This window comes from Heterocephalus glaber, unplaced genomic scaffold (genome assembly GCF_053883595.1).
Source record: "Heterocephalus glaber isolate CG9 unplaced genomic scaffold, H.glaber_assembly_v1.0 deba00001451, whole genome shotgun sequence".
NCBI lineage: Eukaryota > Metazoa > Chordata > Mammalia > Rodentia > Bathyergidae > Heterocephalus > Heterocephalus glaber.
Window position 1 is genome coordinate 1,309,175 of NW_028258301.1, and position 4,742 is coordinate 1,313,916.

At 37.4% G+C, this 4,742-nt stretch overlaps 1 pseudogene; it reads right to left on the reverse strand.

Annotated features, from left to right (window-relative positions):
* Positions 1–2,798: 2,798 nt before the first annotated feature.
* On the reverse strand, positions 2,799–3,843 carry LOC106008105 (RWD domain-containing protein 1 pseudogene; annotated as a pseudogene).
* Positions 3,844–4,742: the final 899 nt, after the last annotated feature.

Sequence of the window (4,742 nt, forward strand, 5' to 3'; positions counted from 1 at the left end):
ACACAATAAGTCTCTGGGCATGTGCCCAGGGGTTTTCAGCACCTCTTGGCTGACCCTGATCATAATTACCATGTCACTCAGATGGCAATGCCATAAGCCAGTGTATAAATATCTGCTGCAGGCACCATCCTCATTTTCAATATTACCCTAATCATAAATGCCCTAAGTAGGTATATTGTCTGGAGTCGAAAAATAGGTCATGTCTGGATGGGAATTTTAGATCAGTGTATGGTTTGGGGGGATTATAGAAAATAAATGCCCAAAAATAAGTCTTCTTAGAGATCCTTCATTTTTATGATAAATAATAGTAGCACTGAGTCATTGTATTTGAAGTCCGGGAATCAAATGGAAAAAATCCCGTAATGATAAAAAAAAAAAAATTACCATGTCACTGACTATTCAATTTTGATCCCACCCCCAGAGGCTTTGGGTGCCATGATAGTTCCTCCAAAAGCTTTGAGTGCCATGACAGTTCCTCCAAAAGTTTTTGACCATAAAAGTTCAAAAAATCTACCTCCTGACAGGGGCAGAGCCAAGCTGTTCATTGGCAGAGGCAAATCTCAGACCAACCCCTCAATCCTACCCCAAACCTTAATGCTCAAAACCCTCAGCACAAAATCTCCTTGGGGCCATGAGTTCTTCTTGCTGGCCCAATCCCACCCTGTGGGATGTTCAATAGATCTTTGAGTGGGGAGGGAGGAGAGGAGAAGAGGAAATAAAAAGAAGTAAGATGAGTTATGGAATGTACCAACTCCTCATGATGAATGTAATCATTATGTATTGCAAACATGTATTAATAACAATTTTTAAAAATTAAGAGAAAACTAAACCTTTGATCTTGCTGCTCCTTTTGGTTGGACTGCTCAACTTTGTTCAGGGCACCAAGAACCTGGACAAGGCCCCCATCTGGTACTACTGTCTCAAAATAAAAAATAAAAAAAGAACTGGGCATGTAGGCCTAGGGTTCAACCTCCAGTACAAAAAATAAATACCACAGGCATTAGATCAGGCTTGAGGGGTAGCTATTATTGGTAAGAAGAGAGTGTAATAGAAGAGTTCAGAGCATTGTAGCAGACATAAGTTTGAATTTCTGCTCCACCACTTATTATGTGTCCTTGAAGCAAGTTACTTAATGTCACTGCCCTCAGTTCTCTTATTTGTTGAATCTAGAACCAGTGGACTCAGAAGATACTAATTTTTATAAATCAAACTCTGGCTCATGTTCCATGTAAACTAATTGCTAAAACTCAATATACCAGTAAACAAATTGTCTTGTTGGTATCTAATGATTGATTTTTTTCAGTAGAAGGAGGACTATTCATATGATGAATGAAGATGTGAAAATGCTCAGTAGACCCTTGGGAAGTGAAACTTTGCAAAACATACACATGATAGGCAGGATAATGGCCTCCCAAAGATATTCACAATTGAATCCATGGAATCTGTGAATATGTTAGGGTATATGGAAAAGGAGAGTTAAGGTTGCTGAAGAAGTTAAAGTTGCTAATCACCCGATCCTGAAATAGGGAAATTCTCTTGGATTATCTGGGTGGCTCTGACATAATCACAAGGGTTCTTCAAAGTGAAATAGAGTCAGAGAAGGATGTAACTGTGCATGAAAGGCATGAAGAGATACAGTGTTACCTCTTGGAAGATGGGAGGAAGGGATGGGGACAAAAGCCACAAACGTAAACATCATCTAGAAGTTAAAAACAGCAAAGAAATACAACATAGTTCATCTTTTACAGCTTTTAGAAAGGAATACACCTCTGTTGACCCTTTAATTTTAGCCCAGTGTGACCTCTGTCAAATTTCTATCCTACAAAGGGGTTAGGATAATACATTTGTGTTGCTCAAGTCACTAACTTTGTGTTACTTTGTTACAGCAGCAATAGAAAACTAATATAATATCTATGACCATCAGAGTGTCTAGATTTGTTATTAGTTCTCCATAGTGCAGTGGAAAAAATACCAAACTTGGAATGTGAAGAATGAGATTGGCATTCCAATTCTGCTCTTCAATAGCATGTGACTTTTGATAAGTCATACTTCCTCTCTGTATATATGTATCATGTGGCAGCACATACCTCACAGAGTTGTTATGAACAACATATAAGAGAATAGGTGTGTAGGTGTTTTATAAATAGCAATGTGTCATATTCATGTAATGAATTATTTACAGTGTCAGATTACATAGTTGGTATACAAGAAATATTTGTTAAATGAGATTGATTATTCTTTTACAGTCCTCAGAATGTGGAAATGTGATTGTAAAATGTGTATTAGGTGCTTTGGGGAGAAAAAGAGATCATATATGGTATCTGCTCCTAAATCGATCCTGATATAATCAGGAAGATGTTTATTCATGAGGAGATTTAAGGAGCTGAAAATTTATATGAAACACTAATAGTCAAGAAAAGTCACAAGGTTATATATGATTGAGTGCCAAGGGTAATATAAATATACATCCTGAGTTCAAGTATGAAATAGATGATAAATATGGGCTGGAACAGTCTGAGAAGGCTTCAAGTAGGAAGTTCTTCAGCAGTATCTTGAAAGGTATGGGTAGATAGAGAAAACTCTAACTATTACTACCAACAACACTGTTTTTATGGAATTCAATTCGAGGAATCACACTGTATATTTAAGATACTGGCAGTCAGTTTCAGTGGTTCAAATAATACTCATTTTGTTCCCCCTCAGTAATATTTTTGCTTTCTATTTTGAAAGAATTTCAAATTTATAGGAAAATTATGAGAACAAAATACAATGAGGCTAATTTGCTGCTTGAATCTTTTGAGTCTGAAAATTGGTTGCCTGTATGATTCCTCATCATCCACAAATTCTCAAAATCAGGATGGGGTGGGGGGGGCATAGTTAGAGTTTCTGAGGATCAAATCTAGGACCTTGTGCATGCTAGGCATGTACTCTTTTTTTTTTCTTGAAGTTTTATGGTCAGTTTATTAAGTTCAATGGTGAAAGTTATCAGAAGAATATTCTCCTGAGAGTTATTTTTTCTTAGAAAGAAAAGAAAGGAAAATTAAAAGCCTCTCAGCACAGCCACAGATGCTGTGGCGGTGGAGCTCTCTGGAGATGGTGCATCAGTCCTCTGAGTCACTCCCTGGGCCAGCAGGGTTGTAGTCTGGGTCGTCCTCAATATCCTCCAGCTCCAAGTCATCTAGTTCCTGGAACAAAGACTCATCTACTTCCACATTATTTCCAGCATCCTCCAAGAACTGGATATCAGATGTGTCAAGATTATGATCGGTTTCAAACAGCTGTTTGCCACTTAATTTATTTTTTCCTGCTTGCTCTTCTTCTTTTATCCCTTTCTTTTTAATTTCCAAGAGTTCTGCATCAAACTTGGCTTTCCAACATAAGAAATTCTCAATTGTAACAGGGGTGCCATGGAATAATTGCTTCTCTGCTTCTTCTGCTTCTTTTTCTTTTAGTTTCTTCTCTTCTTTTCTTCTCGTTTTTATCTGATCTACTATTTCATTTAATTTTTCTTGCACTGCTGTCACTAGAGTACAGATCATAACCACACCAAGATTTTCCTCAGCCTGTAATGCTAATAATTTAAAAATGTCTATGACATCATTATCTTCTAGGTTTTCCTGGGAAAATATTTCATAAAGAGGAGCTTCATCTGGGTATTTTTCACTGTATGTAAACTTGAGGGTGGTCTGGACAATTTCATCATTGTCTCCAGCCTCCGATGTCACAGTGATGGTGAAGCTGGGTGGATTTTCTGATGATACTGTGAAGGAGTAGGGGTAGATAGACTCCAGAGCCTCCAGTTCGCTGCTCCTCGCTGTAGTCTGTCATCGCGGCCCTGGCTGCTGCCCATGGAGCACACCGACGCTCAGGCAGCACATCACAGCTGAGTCCCGAGGCCCTAGGCATGTACTCTTATCATTCAGCTATACCTGCAGCCACAAATGAGGAAATTAATGTGATGCATTACTCTCATCTAAGCCCCAGAACTCTTTCAAGTTTACCCAGTTGTCTCAGTAATTCCATTTTCAGCTATGCATTAAGCTATCACATCTCATTAGTCCTGAATCAGAACAGTTTCTTAGTTTTTCTTTGACTTCATGACCTTGCTCCTTTTAAAGATTATAGGTGAGCTATTTCATAGACTGTCCCTCAATTTTGAGTTTATCTGGTGTTTCCTTGTGATTATATTCAGATTATTCATTTTTGGCAGGAAAAGTATAGAAGTGATGCTGGGTTTTTCCTCATTGCATGCTGTCAGGTGATAACAATTTCAATTTGTTCCACCACCGATAATGTTAACTGCGTTCACAACTTGACAGTGTTTCTCAGGCTTTTCCATTATAAGATTATTCTTTGTCTTTTCTTAATATAGTAACTGCTGAGTTAGGTCCCGAGTTTGATCCCCAGTACCAAAACAAAACAAAAAATATAGTAACTGCTGTGTGGACAGATACTTTTGAGACTATACATTTCCCAGGTAGCATCAAATTTTCTTCAAGTAGTTAATCATACACAATTACATACATGGTTCAATTAATTATTACTGTTATTGTTGCCAAATTGTGATTTTCTAATTCTATCATCCCCTCTACATTCATTATTGGCATTATACTGTAGCAGAAAGCTTTCTCCTTTTATCAATTAATTAACTTATCCATTTAGATTTACTGATTTCTATTTTATACAATGAGTTATAGTTGATTGTATCATTATTTATTTCAATCCTCAACTTGTTCTTACTC